The sequence below is a fragment of the Tinamus guttatus genome, unplaced genomic scaffold (assembly GCF_059628265.1).
Source record: "Tinamus guttatus ecotype Peru unplaced genomic scaffold, ASM5962826v1 Tinamus_guttatus_pri_ptg000246l, whole genome shotgun sequence".
Classification (NCBI taxonomy): Eukaryota; Metazoa; Chordata; class Aves; order Tinamiformes; family Tinamidae; genus Tinamus; species Tinamus guttatus.
Window position 1 is genome coordinate 2,617,691 of NW_028288780.1, and position 15,616 is coordinate 2,633,306.

Below are 15,616 nucleotides of genomic sequence, written 5' to 3' on the forward strand. Positions count from 1 at the left end.
GAGGACATGGTAAGAATCCCAAACTATACCATGTTTTTGAGGAGTTTCACATCAGAGCGCCTGTATTTAAGCACTTCCCTTCTGGCTCGATTAAAAGAGGAAAGCATGGAGGGAGAGGAAAGAATCACCATGACGCAGCATGAGAGGCCTGTGATGCAGCACAGTCCCAAGGGGACCCACCCGCGGGACACTCAGGCAGACCTGAACAGCCTGCTCCATTCACAGCTCCTCCATGAGGACACCCAGAATCTTTATGTAATCGTTCCCTTTAGCTTGTGACCCAACGATGAGCTAGGATGATGTGAATGAATGTGGCGCCGTCCATCTCGTTTTCCTTAATTCTTCTGGGATTATCAAGCACAGCTTGGCAAGGTTTCAATGTAGTGGAGCATGACAGTTCAGTCCTGCTTCCTCAAGACTTAAAAAAATCCTACTCCACCGTGGGGTGGACACAGAAAAGTGCTAGGTCAAGAGAGCTAGATGAGAACCGGTTCTTACAGAAAGCAGAGCAATTTCACCAAATCCTGCCCTCAAAGCTAAGATTCGAAAAGACCAGAAAAATCGTTCTGCCATTATTACACTCGGAAAAATGCATAAACTGCATTACTAATATGCATGACTCCACAGTTAATTAAAACTGAATAAGATAATTATTGTGCATTAAACAGCAGTTTAAAGTGTACTGGTGCTGAATGGCTACATAAATAAGCACAGACTCCTCTGCACGTTGGTCTCAGCTCTAATAGGTTTGCAGTGGAAACCGGTGTGTTTTCAATTTCAGAAGGTCTTAAACTATCATTCCTTTTTAACAAAATTTTACCTGCACAATTTGATGCAGGTCTCTCCATTCCTTTGGCTAGTCATCTCCTTTCCCACTGAAGGCAATTACATCCTACAGAGGCAAGGGCTCTCCTCACTGCTTTTGCTGTGCTGTTCAGGAATACACAGCTGCTCCCCAACAGCTTCATCGCATGCAGCCAAACTCCTGTCCAGGAAAGGACAGCTCCATATGCTACGGACCTGAATCCTGGAGGACAAAGTTCTCCTTTTCAAATCTGTATCTCTATTGCAGAATGAGCAGAACTACCCATTAAAAAACGTTGTTGAGCTTTCTTTTAGGAGACGAGCACTCATCACTACTCGATAAGGAGAGGAACTATTAATTCTTTACACTGCTTATGCCCATTCCTTCTAGACTAAATTCAGAGAAGTGGCCTGGCTGCAGAACGAAGGCAATCCAAGCAGCTGCAATAACTCCACATTTTTTAATACGCCCATAGGAGCAGCTAACAAATTTGGAGAGGGAGGGGAAGGGGGCAAAAAGAAAACAAAAATACAAAAACCCTCACTCTATGCAAAATAATACTAGAGGTGATATTTAGCATCTGTCATTCACCTGCTCAAGAACTAAATGCAAGAGCAGGAAAGCAGTGAAAAAATGGAAAAAGGTAGTTTGAAGAAAATGACACTGATACTCTCCAATGGATCCAGTTTAAAAGGCAGCATTTTAATGCAGCTTTACCTTTAGCTTTACCTAACTTTCATGCAGCGCTTTCTGCAAACATCCCAGAGTGGTTTTGAACAGCATTAGCATCCCTCCTCCAAAGAGCAAGGAGCTGAGGAAAGCCACAGCAAATTGGGCATGTCCTGCAGAGCAGGAAAAGCAGGAAAAAAGCAGAAGAGATGTCCCAATTCCACATCTAATATTGGAGTTGCTAAACCACCCTAATCACTTTTGCCTGCTGTAAAAACTGTTCAGCAGAGTTTATTTTATGAATGCACAGCTATAAGAGGAAAAATTTACAAACCAAGTTTCTTGGCAGAACGAGGGCAACCGAAATCTTCTGCAACTCTCTCAAGACGAAGATGAAGCACTCTTCAAAGACAAAGCAAGCAAAGCCTAGCAAAACTGTATTTGAAAATACCCAACCTCTTTTCCAGGTCATATTAGGCTTTAAAATAAATAGCTTTTCTATATCACATATTTCACAAAAGCCTCTCCAGAGCTTCACCTGGCAGCACACTGCTTATTTTAGAACTACAAAATCCACTTGTGCCCAATACAGCCAAGTTGGCAGCACACACTTCCTCCAAGCTAAACAAAAATGCAAAAGCCCAAAGCATATTCTCCAGGGTGTAAGCTGGGTAGTCATACAGCACTTGCCCTAAATCCAGAGGGCTTTCAATCTGATTCTCACATGAGAAGAGTTGACCACATTTTCTGGATACTTGTATTCTTGCCTCTCAGCCTTCCCTTTCCTCATCCTCCTCAAGGAGGAAACTGCTCCTTCCTAGCAAAGAGGGTATGTCAGGGGACAGATTTAGCAACAAGTCTACCAATCTACTAGAATCGCTGAGAATTGCACAAAATGTCTTTACATTACACAAAAATACTGCGGAATAATCCATGGAAATTTAGTCCCCGATACGGAAATCAGAGACTTCATGGGCCATAAGTGAGGCTGATTTGCGTGGCACGGTACAAGCTTCTGAGGTTACTACAGTTACTGCACTGGCTGCAGCAGCTCTATGTTCTGCGCTTGCTGCCGTTTGCAAAAACTAGTTCTGCGGCATGTGCCTTTTATACTGCAAATCTGCTGAAAAAACTGCAGGACTTTTCCTCACATAAGCGTTTGGTTCCTTCATCTTAGGACGCTTTAATCACTGAGTGCAACCCCATTGCTCTCCCTCATATCTATGTGAAAGCCAGTGGCAATGCTGTACGAGAAGGCAACATGTGGAGCAACACACACATCTTCATCCATTCTGCTATATTGCTGCATCTCATCAGTAGACTGAAATACAAGACTTAGAGTCAAGAGGTGAAGCAGCCACACACGACACTCCAAGCACCTTCAGCAGCTCAACATGAGACTACCATTCCAAATGCGCTTAAGATGGCCCCTATTCCTATGATGTAAAAATCATAACCGGAAATAACTTTGTCATCTGCGCACGGCCCAGGAGCACTTCCAGCTCCCAAGGCCAAACTCATATCTGAGCTGCTTCCACTTTGGGGTAACCTTAGACACTTCACAGCTCCTGTTTTTCACAAGGTCAGAGAAGAAACGCAGCAAGCTCTAACAGATCAGTCCGGCTGCATGGCAGGGAAAATCAGGCCCATAGGCATATTTTTTGATCTACTTTAAAGACCTAGTTAACGAACATTACAGGATAGCTGCATTTGTAAAATACTCACTAATTGACCAGTTGCACTCTCCCTTCAGATTTACTCATAGTGGTTAGCCAAGAAGATCTTGAGGAGTATTCAATAATTGTAGAGTTTCCTTCAGTGAACTTGGGATGAACGGCAAGATCACTGGTGCCCCCAATATTACTATTGCAGTGCAAAAGAAGAGAGTTCAAAGAGGAAGACACAGGGTCCTATTAAAACATAAGAGGAATTTTTAAAATATTTTAGATATTGATTGTTTCACGATCAAGGTCAGAGATCCCCCTGCGTGAATCATTAGGTCCCCTTCTAAAATCATGTGCCTTTATCTATCAGACAGTGTTTCTAATGATTAAAGTCACTGGACTTCTGGTTCTACATTCTGCACAAGGACTTCATGCTGACTTAGCTTGAACAAAAACCTCCTAAAGTATTACATAGTCTTTGCCAGGCAAGAGGCAACTTGGAGACTGTAGAAGTGAATACAGAGCACTATTATGTGCAGGAAAGTTTGAGGAGTGACAAAGTTGAAGAGTGACAAAATAGCTTATTAAAGTAGAAAACTTTTCTCTAAAATATTTTCATTTATCACAGAGTAAGCATAAAGTAACAGTGGTGAGAACAGAATTCAGGGAGAGGTACTTTGTTACAAATTTTCCATTTGCATGAAAATACCTTAAAATGGCAGAAAATACAACAGACTACAATAAGGATTAAGGAAAAAAGTGGCTTGCCTTATGTTAAGAACAGCACAGGAGAAACCTCAACAGGGGTTTACCCCAGTTACGGAGGAGCGCAGGATCAGCCGCAACAAGTGAGCAGGGCGCTCTGCTGGCGGCCGAGCGCGCCGGGACACCCGCGCTACGCGGGTCGCTCTACAGCGGGCGCCGGCAGTGCCGACACCGCGCGGGGAGGCACTCGGCTCCATGGGGACAAGGGCTCCGGCCCGAGAGCCCTGCCTCCAAGCACACCTTGCAGGGAAGCACAGGACTGCTTTGAAGGAGGGCACACACTACAGCCTTCTCGGCAAAATATCTTCCACACCAACCTCAGCACAAGTTTCAGCTCTAAGCAGGGAGGGGGCAAAACAGAAGCAGCCCCTGGAAAGGGCTTCTCAAAGCAAAATGGTTTCCTATTCCTTTGGGGTATTCTTACCAGAACAGAAATTTTCACAGCTTTATATAGAACAGCGAGACATACTGCAATCATTCTTTCAGTAGAAACAAAAGTACATAAGATTAATTGGCCACCTTCAGGCCCTGAAAGGGAAGAGCATTTGAAATAAATATAAGGATAAGAAAATGTGAAGTAATTAACCTTTTTGGCTCACCCATCTCCCTGAGTCTGCAACTGAGCATGCAGCTTTGTCACATCAATGCAAACATAACTTTCATCAGCTCAGTGTTCCCCTGTGTTCTCCGAGATGGAAGTAAAGCAGATTCCTGTTCTGAAACACCACCAGCATGAATGTGAGAACAGAGAGCCTATTTCCAAAAGGCAAAATCCATCAAAAAAAATGAATCCTTTATTACACAAAGTGCTTCTATGCCCCAATTCTACAACTGGTAGAAATGCATATCAGTGAATTAGGTGCTACATTAGGCATTTTGGAACCAGCTTTCTGGATGCAACATAATCACATGCTTGGAATTGGGGAGCTCAACTTTTCTAATTGGTTCCCTGGAATTTTTTTAAATGTATCTGTCACAGCTAACTGGTCCAGTGCAGGAAGGGTGAGTAAATACAGTAAAAATTATCATTCAAGAATAGGCTTACAATGAAAACTGAAAATAAGATCACTGCTATGATTTACAGAAAAAAAGAGATTCTATATTCTTCCGAGTGTAATATTTTCTCCTCCTCTTCTGAAGCGGGAGTCTCCTTTCAATAGGAACTATTTTTCTGATATATGGCTAAATCTTGCTCTAATTAAAAAAAAAAAAAAGGCAAGAAGCTTGTGTTGGGTCACATTGATGTGCAGGGAACACAGCTCACCGCAACCGCAGGCCCACGTGGAAGGACCACCACAACTAGCAGCCAAAGAACTTCTCCGAGCCAGATGCTCAGGGCTGCTGCCTCCTCCAGTCATCCCTGAAGCCCAGCCAAAGCAACAGGGCAATGGAGCTGCTGGGAAGAATTCGCGGTAAGAACTTAAGGCCAGAAACCTGCTGGCACACAAGCAGTTTTATTTGCGCAAGAGCCAGTCTACAAGAGACCTTAGAAATCTCTGTAGCCCTCCAGGCTTCCAACAAGCAAGCACAAAACAAAGAAACAAACAAACAAAAATAATTAAAAAAAACCTTCCATCAGATGAACTGAAACTCCCTTGTACAAGTTACCTTAAATCTTTTCCCTGTTGTCCTGAGGGGGAAGTAAAAGCTCCTATGGACATTTTCCCAGGCAATAATGAAAATGAGGGGTTTTTTTGTTTGTTTGTTTTTTTCCTTCAGCATCCTTTCTCCTTGGATAACAAGGACCCTTGGATTGCATCTAGTGGCGATTTCTGTAAGATTTCAGATATATCAATACTTCTTTCCTTACCCCTGGGTGACCATTTTGTGCAATTTCTCACTTGGAAGCTTGTGAGAGCATACATTTCTGCTCCATCATCATCCTATATCCATTGATTAACAGACAGGAATCCCTACCAGTTTACACAGTCACAGACTTTGAAAAAACAAGTTCTTTTCAAGCTAACAAAGACTCAGCTGCTTCTCTATTGCATATATTCTCCAGCCACCTCAAGCTTCAGCTTTCCAGTCCAAAAGAGACAGCCGTGTTGTCTTGGAGAGCACAGCCGCTCATCTCGCACGCCTTGTTCCCTTCCTTCCTCGCACATGAGGGGAAGATTGATGCTGTGCCTGCAGCGCAAAAACAAATAGCGACAGCAGCGCTGCCAAGCCTTAAGGGGAGAACCTTGGCAGCGCAAATTCCACACAAACTGCTAGCTGTTTTGGGCTGTAGGTCATTAGTTTGAATTTAGTCCAAATCAACAGCATGCAAAGGTCATTACCATCCAGTGACTGACCCCGCAAGGCACTAAATGACCACAAGCTTTGAGGGACAGCTGGGTCTCACCGAGCTCCATCCCTAAAGGCTGCTTTGCAGCACATCCAAAATGGAGCCATGAACACGTTTAAGTGTTCAGGCACAAGTCCATAGAAAAGCATCCTTCATTAGAAGTCATCCTCTTGCTCAGTTCTCCCAAGATTACCCCCAAAATTGAGTTGCTCTGGAAAATAAGTGATCTCATCTCTACTGCAACAGTCACCCTGCCTCAAGAAGGGATTCAGCTCCTGGACAAAACTTTTAAGTTATCCCCATATCCACCCAGCAGCTTGCAGGTTTCCCACCAGTTAATCAAGTGCTTTCTACAGAAGACGCATTAGTGTTGTAAAAACTACTAATGCAAAAATAAAACAAGCAGCACCTCCTAAGTGACAGGGAGTAGGGCTAAGGGACATAATTACAGAGAAAATATCAGAAAGATTGTAGGGTTGCAAAATGAGGACTCTCTATTAAGCCAAAAGGGAATAGTAAAGAGGAGGATCCTAGATTTGAGAGGGTCAAAACATTTAAACTGTTAACGTCCCTTATTTCTGCCTATACCTCAGCCCACAGAAGCAAAATTCCCTTGACTCAAGACATACATTACACCACATCAACCTAGAACTCCTTTCACATCTCTAATGCTCACAATCCCCAAGAAGTTTTTTTTTTGTTTTTGTTTTTTCTTGAGTAACTGCCATTTACCCAAGTGTCTCATCCTCATTCCTTCCTCCAGCCCCAAATTTCGACAGGAGCTTCAAAAGCTGCCCCCTTTTTGGCTTCAGAAGTATCACCCTCAGCCCTGCGTGCCAGTGTGGAGCTTCAGCACCATAAAACCCCACAGCACTGAAGGAGAAACTGCCCAAGAAGGAGCAACACTTGTCTCTAAGGCTGAAAGGTCCCCAGCTGCACGACTTACATCTTTATGGTTGTACATCACAAAGCTGCTCTAGATTGCTTTATGAGGCACTTCGAAATTTTAAGTTTTCATTTTCCTCACCCTCAGAGTCCAGATATTAGGGAAGAGAGGCTGTGGGGTGGTGGGGAAGGAGGAGGAAGAGGACGATGGTGCTCCACGCACACACAGCTTTCTTCTATAAAGCTGGCGCCCTGTGCGGCATCCACTGCTGCAGTACCGCACGGCTCTTAGTGCCGGGCACTCCCACGTCCTCACGCACGTCCGTGCAATGAATCCACGGGCGGCCTATGTCATCTCCTGTGACATCATTAACATTAACATTCACTCTAAGCATATAAATCAACTTGGAAACTACTCCAGAACAAACATTTTGTTCTATGAATAACATTAAATTAGTAAGTAACAATTTTTGAAGGATTAAAATAATAAAGTTGCAATTTAAGAAAAGCTCCTGAAGTTACAAGTAAATTTTAAGCTTTTCAATGCCATGAAATTCACATGACTCTTATCAAGTAACATGAGATTCTTTCTGCCTAACAGTTACTAAGATTCTGCATTGTTTAAGCCAGCTCTAAAGCATGCTGACAGATTAACATCTTAGACTTTTTTTTTTTTTTTTTTTTTTTAAAAAAACAGAGGATTTTGCACTTTTTGAGAGCATTTTATTGTTGTCTCTAGACCAGGTAAAAATGCTAATCATCTTGAAATATTAAGCTACCTTGAATAGGAATATTCAGGTACAAAGATTAAGAGTTTGAAACCAATTATTGTATTTATGTCATCTGTCCTGATTTCACCACTTTTTCAGGGAAAAAATCAGAAGGATTAAAATATTTTTAAGAGATATGGGGAAAAAAGCACTTTCAGCACCTAACCATTACCTAAAAGCAACCTGAAAAATTACCATTCTATTTACCTTTGAGAGAAAGATTTTCAGATTTTTTTTTCCCCAAGACCTTGCAGCCCGTTCTCACAAGCTATATTTAGCTTAGAGCAAATAGCTTAACCAATACTATACATTTCTAACCCACACAGTATTTCTGAAAGGCAGACTTTCCAACAAAAGAAAGCACAGACTCAACACCCGAGAAGAACTACAATATATGCAATTACAAGTGCATTTTTATGCCAAACAGATGAGTAACAGATACCAATGGAGCTCAGGAGCTGCAAGTTTAGGAAGCTGGACCCCCCCCCCTTTTTTTTTTCTTCTTTCCTCCCCCAGCAAGACCTTGCAGCAGAGTTCAGATGTACATTTTATGATGCAAAGCCCCAACAGTACCTGTTCCCCGCCCCCCCTTATCATGTTTCCATCTGTGGCTCCTTTCCTCAGAAAAATTTCCACTTGACAGCCTAATTAAACAGTTAACTTCACACAAAACCACAACTCGGGAAACGGGCAGGTCCCCCTGGAACAATCCCAATCCTGGCGGGCTTAAAACACGTGGTTTTAAGTGCATATAACTGCATCATCATTACCAGCAAAACTGGTGTCACGCCGCCTGAACAAAGACGGCCATCACGTGGTGTGGGTTATTATTGCCTTATGAAAACACACTAATATAGACTCATATCAAACAAATTATCACTCAATTCAGTCACAGGTACGATGAACACTTTGCAGAGTGTTAAATACTTACACAGCTCTACGAAGTCAAGATACAGAACCTGCCAAGTGACCACATGAACAGGAACCTGCAGCTGTTCCCACAACTCCGCTGCTTCTTTGGACTGAATCTTAGAGCAAAAGTTAATATTTAGCTTGTTTTTTTTCCCCACAATTCCTGTCAGAGACCTAGAGCTGAAAAATTGTAATTATCTACATCTCAATATTCACTCCCCAAGAACAGAAGAGCTGTGCAGCACATTATAACCTAGCTTCCAATATTATAACTGAAACTTAATGCGTTGCCCATGAAATGCTAACTCTAACTGCAGCTTGCCTGTTTTTGGCACTTGGCACTTGCCAACTCCCAGCACCTCCCAGAAAGAGGGTTTACATTCAAGGCTCTGTTCAACTCACGAGTACTTCATCAAACAGCTTGCGTCCAAGGTGGTCCAAAAGTCTGAAACATTTGCAGCATGCCTCACACATGCTACCAAGGAACAAGAAAAAGCTCAGCGTCTCCTCCGCAACATTACGAGGAGGTTTGCCCCTCTCAGACTTGAATAATACATCACTCCTTAAGTGATTTCCAAAAAGCTAAAAACTTCATTCTCTTCCACCAAGCCGTAATGCATCATTACTCCTAGTGGCTATTTCTCCAGTTATATTTCCCCTGCAAAGATAAAAATAACTAACGTACCTAATTAAACAGTTAACATTGTTTCATTTCACTAATGCCGCTCAGTGCCTAATACCACAAAACGGCCTACCTTCTCCATCAAGGCCTGACAGAGTACCATGCAGCTCAGAGGCCGAGTACCCGTAAAACGTACTAGATTTCAATACTAGAAGACGCTGAAGCGTCTTCAAAAATTTTCTGAATTAGGGTAGCATTTAGCACATCTGCTTTTATTATTTAATTCCAGTGACATTATCTAGTTGTTCCAAAATTAAAATTATCCCTAAAGCTTAATTAACTAATGATATGCTTCCGATACAGAAATGAAGATCAGATGTCGCAACTCATTTATTGCCTTAACAGAACAAGCTTTCCAAAACTTCCTTTTCTAAAAGGAGTTGTGAATCACTCCTGCTCTTCTCCAAGGGTGGTCACAAAAGCAATATCACAAATAGTTCTGTAGGCAGCAGAACTATCCAAGTGTCATTTCATTTCAATTTACGTCCCTATATTAACTGATTTTCGATCTAAAGTACAAACTGAACAAATGAAACTATTCCAGTGGCAGAGCGTGCAACAGTACCTGCCTGTCTAGATTCTGTGGTGTATAAAAGCTAAGGGAGCACATCCTTCTGCAGCAGTGGCTCCCTGCACAGCAATTTAGATCCTGGGATCTTCTCAATCCAGACACCTTGTCTTTCATTTTACCCTTTTGACAAATTTGGCTGAAGTTACGTGAAATTGCAAATTACAGGGCAAAGGAAACTGCAGACACACAAGCAGATGTGTTTTCCTGTGGAAAACACTAACTAGTTAATTTTAATATGAAAGGTTTCTCTAGTCAGTGCTCAGCAGAAAATGTTAGTATAATCCCAAACTACACAGCAGCTATGCTATGCTGAATATGCCGAAAGCTGTCATCGACATGGTCTTGTCTTTTATGTACTATACATAGGTTTAAATGCCTTCAAGTATATGCACTTATAAAAGAGAAGAGGAGGCATATGTTTCCTTCCCCAGTGGCTATTCAGAAGTATTTCACCTGGGGAGAACCAATAAACCTGAAAACATTTCAAGTTGTCCCTGCCTGCAGATAGGTCTCATGCAGGAAGCAGCAGTAATCAGAAGGAAGTTTCCAAATAAGCCGTTCTACAGAACTGAGATTATATTGCTTTGCCCAGGAGCTGCTAGTCTGTGTTTTACTTCCTTCCTATTCGGCACCATCCTACCTGATAAGACCGAGGAAGTTAGATCTATAACCAAGATGCATCATTCATGAACGCATCCTACTGTAACTTCTAGTGAGGAGACACAGGGCTTTACATTTTGGCTGACAGCAGGCTCATGAAGCTGTTTCCTCCCAGCTTTCATGTTAATATAAGATACAAAAGCTCTTCTGTAAGAGTTATAAAACAAAGTAATAGCCTGGAATTCTGTGATTTTTCCAATACGCTGGATTCTCTTTTCCCATAGGAGAAGGATTTCTTGGCATTGCAGAAGAGATAGTCCAACCTCCTAGTGAAAGGACACCAAATCTGTCAAACTGCATTTGAACTTGACACCACCACCACAGGCCTTGGAATAAAACACCACCCAGCAGGCAAATTAAGAAGAAAAAAATCGGAAGATGTGAAGAAGAAAGTTGGAACTATGTAAGAAGTGATAGAAGTAATACATTCATACAAATTTAATTATTGAATTTGTTTTTTTCCTCCTAATATGCATTTGCTCAATTCTTGTGAAATTTCAGCCATTTTTAAATGGTTATATGGTTTTTGAAATGGTTATGACTTATAACTCAGTCCTAAAACTGTCAGTGAGATCGTTAGTCTTTGTTATTCAAAATCACATTGCTCAAAACTTAAAAGCACAGCACAAAAGCAGGGGGAGCTCTTGATTCTGCACAGGACAACCAAAGGAGAGACTCAGTCCCAGCTGCGGTCACAGGTGGCCTGACATAAGCACCAGCCTATGTTATACCTGGCTTCTAGGTGTAGTATCCACTTCTCACCTTCCAAAGCATTGGATGAATAAATAAATAAATAAAATCAATTCAAGAGTTACTTGCAAAACAGCTATTTGTCAAGCACTTAAACTTCTAGCAGAGTACATTGCTATCAGCCTTTGCCTGGTAAGAGTCAGCTCCCACACACGGGCTTCCACATGTGAATTTTCTAAAGACATTAACCAATCTGATTTGGAAATTGATTTTTTTTTAAAGCTTTTGAGCTAAAACAGCTAAAAAGTTGAGATTTGTATGTACTAAGACTAAAATTACTAAATACACTGTGAATTAAAATGTACTGGGACTATTATGCACAGATAGTAAAAGTTTACACATATATATGCACACACACACACCAGTCTAAAAACCATATATACAGCACCATACATACAATATAGAAGAGCTATATTCGCATGGAATGTGTCTATTAGAAGAGGCTGATTTTCTTTTCCCAGGAAGCCAAAGGGAGCTCTATTAGTTCTCCCTCACGCATAATAGAGTTACAAGAAAACTTTGAGAAACCACAGCTCTACAGCTAAAAATCAATCACTTTAAGTATGTGTCAGTTCAGAATACACTTCATTACTGAATTCAATTTTTGACTGGATTTATTTCTTAAGCGTCAGGAGAAAGTCTTCAATGGATTTAATTAAAAATTATGATTTAGCTTCAATTTTTGATTTTAAGAAATAGAATTAATTTCAAAATCATTTTGACATAGCATGAAGCTCTAGGAAAGGGAAAACACTTTTTACACAAGCACCCAAGCTTGTCATGTCACCACTACCAGACTGTACACACTTTCTGGTAGCTCTTACGCTGGACTACATCCAGTAATTCAACATTGATATATAGCTATCACTGAGACATATAACTAGGGCAAATGTGTAGCCCCGGGAATTTTTTTTACATATATCTGCTAGTGACGCTGTCAGCCAGAGAATTTAATGGGAAAAAGAGAACGTAAAAGTCTCTAACATGCCTCACAACATTTAAATGCGATTACACATCCTCTTCACATTCTTACTTGAGGCAGTAGGAACAAATCCCTTGCACGTAATGGTTTTAGGCCAAAATATTATTTTCTCCTTATTTCAGACAAGAGTAGTCAACACCTTTTTTTGCTCTGTATCAGAATCAATCAAGGATTCAGTTTATTGGGAGCTGATAACTGAAGTCCTACAGCTGCTGGACTAGAGAACTCAAGGGCAGCCTGCAGACACCACCATTTTGAGCCCTTATCTCCCTCTTCTTCTCCTAGAGCTACTGAGATGGTGTTTCATTGTCACCAAATTTAGCTAACGAAACTACAGTACTTAGTAGCAAGTAACTAGGGGATGGTAGCCATCCTTGACAACTGCACACAAGAACATCTTCTGCCTAGCAGGAAGAGGATAAAAACAAAAAAAGACATCCCTCACAAACACATATATTTGCACACCCAGGACTGTTAACAAAGGTTCTCGCTAGCAGCACACAGCGCCACACATAGCTTACAGGTGCCAAAACAGCGCCGAGCTACAGTAGGATGTAGCACAAGCAGTGGATTACAGGGCCGCGCGCACTGCCCAGAAAGGCGGCGGTCACTCACAGAACGAGCCGGAACGCAAAGCTCTCCCTAGAGGCGCTAAGGGATGCCCTGGATCCCATCCCAGCGGGAAGACTGTGCACCACGGTGTGCACGGAGCTCACAGAGGGCAGCCTCTGCGCCCACTTACACACTCATAGTCGAGGAGCACAGAGCTCCTCCCCTGCCCAGAGACTGCGCGCAGTTTTTGCAGCCTTTGAAGTAAATTCTGATCATTCACCATGGGCCACTACAATTGACAAAAGGCGAAACAGCCTAGCTGTTCTGCAATACAGTTTGGCTACTCACCCACATCAGCAATAAATTGATACCATCCACTTCTGTTTACTATAGGTTAACAATTAAAACCCCACAGCATTCGTCTTGTTTAATTCCTTATTCCCATAACTTTTACAAATAAGATATCCATCCAGTAGAAGAAGAATAAAAAGTGTCCATTAAAATAGAAGGAAGAGAGGTACTTAATGATAAATTGCAATAGGATGCAACTGTTGCATAAGGAAATTTGGTCTTAGTTCCCCCATACCAGAGCTTAGCAATTGAATTATCAAGTTTTTTTTTTGTTTTGTTTTGTTTTTTTTGTTGTTTTTTTTCCTCCAAATAACTCTTCTACCTATATTTTCCCCATTTTGTTAAAGGGAGAATTATTAAAAAAAAGTCATGTCTACTAATGCATTGCCTTGTAGTTTGTGTAGTTTCCAACATTCTTAGGATCATTAACATTAAAACTTTACTGCTTGTCTTCTACAATCATTTTCCACAGAACAAACAGCAGAGTTAAACCAAACCATAGCGTACAAGGTACGAGATCACCAGTTTGGTGAGCAATCATATAAGCAAATCCAAGGTAGCTTCCTAGTACATACCCTTCACGATCCAGGCTGCCGTTGCAATTCTATAACGTAACATACAACAACTATCACCAACTCATTTCTAATTTTCTGGCCATGAAGATCTAATACAAACACCAAACCCCAGGGAAACACTTTGCCAGTCTCCCAAAACAGCATACCTCACAGCCCCACGCTACGCACGCTATAACCCCTGAACGCGCAGCAGAGGCACCTCTCGCAGGTACAAACCTACCTGTCTGCAACCGCTGGGACCCAACACGCTCAAAGGCAAGTAAGCAGGAATCCAATAGCTACCTACTCAAAGGGCTTGCTAAGTCTGTTACATATGCATATATAAATAAAAAGCTCCCGTTTTCTTGTTTATGGTTGACTCCTTGTGTCCCACACACTTCCTGCATGTTAATCTTTCCACTCTAGAGCTATCCTGGAAAAAGGCTATGTCTTCCCATGCTCACAAATACAAAACAGACTTCCAAACACACACAAAAGTAATAACCACAATTAGCAAAAGTGACCAAAGAAGCAAACAAATAAGCCTTATCTGTTACCTGTAGAGGCAGCAGGTACGTTGTCTCCTGATGAAATGCAGAAATGCTGCCCCAAAGGCCACTTCAGAGAGAGGAAGGCAAGAGGGCAGCAGCCTCCAAGAGCGTTTTGCCTCCACACACACCCCGCAAGGGCACCAAGTCCAGGTGCTGCCAACTCCCTGCTGAGGACCCTTAACCACGGCTCATTTGGCCGCCCATGCACAGCTCAGCCGCCCTCCCTATTCCACCTGCCCTGCATTTCTGCAGCCCTCGTTATACACGAGGTTGAACAAAGCAGTGGGGGATGCAAAGATAGGCTAGAAGCCTTGGCTTGACCCTGCTTCTCTGAAGGCTCAGGGTAGCTTTCCCCACTGATTCTACTTTCTTGCAAGACAGCTAAGATATTCCACAGTGCTCAGAGAGGTTTCCAGGGAAAAGACACAGTATTTCTGTCCCCCTGTGACAGGCTCAGTCAGTCTTTCACCAGCAGAGAGACAGTTCAATCAGAAGAACGGCTGCAGGTGCAGAAAGTCAAACGACAAAATACCCTTTCCTGAGCGCAAACACCTAAGTACCCCCACGGTCGAGAAGGCAAAACTACAGAAATGTTGGAGCGTGGCTGCTGACCTGGCAAAATGCAGGATCTTCCCCTGCCACAGGGTCATACTCTGCTTCTCTTCTGTGCTCTATCAGAAAAAAAGCCAGAAAGGCATAACCTCTCATTTGCTCTATAGCAACCTTGCCAAAGTTTTCATAAAAAACGTCTTGCAGTCTTTCTAAGCATTTGTTTTATCCTTGATAAAAGAAGCAAGAAAGATAATGAAATTTTTCAAGAAGAGATGATAACTCAACCTCTAATCATCTGCACAAGGGGAAAGTCTTGATAGATCTAGGATGCCAAACACATAAAGACAGTTGTTTGCCCTCCACATCTGTAAACTCCATTTATTCAGTTTGTCAGATTTAATAAACGTGATCCATTAGATGATGGAGAAAATGAATCCTGCTGCATGAAAGTAATATAAAAAATTCATTTGGGATGCAGGATTTCATATCAAAACTATGGCCCATTTCCAGGGGGAAGTAGTAAAAAGTAACACCATGTGCTTTAGCCTAATATATGCTTCATCTGAATAAGTTGTTCTTTATATGTAGCTGAATTTTACTTAACTCTTAAGATGAAAACTCACAGTGTACTATCTTCACCTCTGCAACTTA

General features: G+C 42.0%; 1 protein-coding gene across 1 annotated transcript in view; it reads right to left on the bottom strand.

Annotated features, from left to right (window-relative positions):
• GRID1 (glutamate ionotropic receptor delta type subunit 1) overlaps positions 1 to 15,616 on the bottom strand; it is a 437,352-nt gene that overhangs the window by 334,244 nt on the left and 87,492 nt on the right.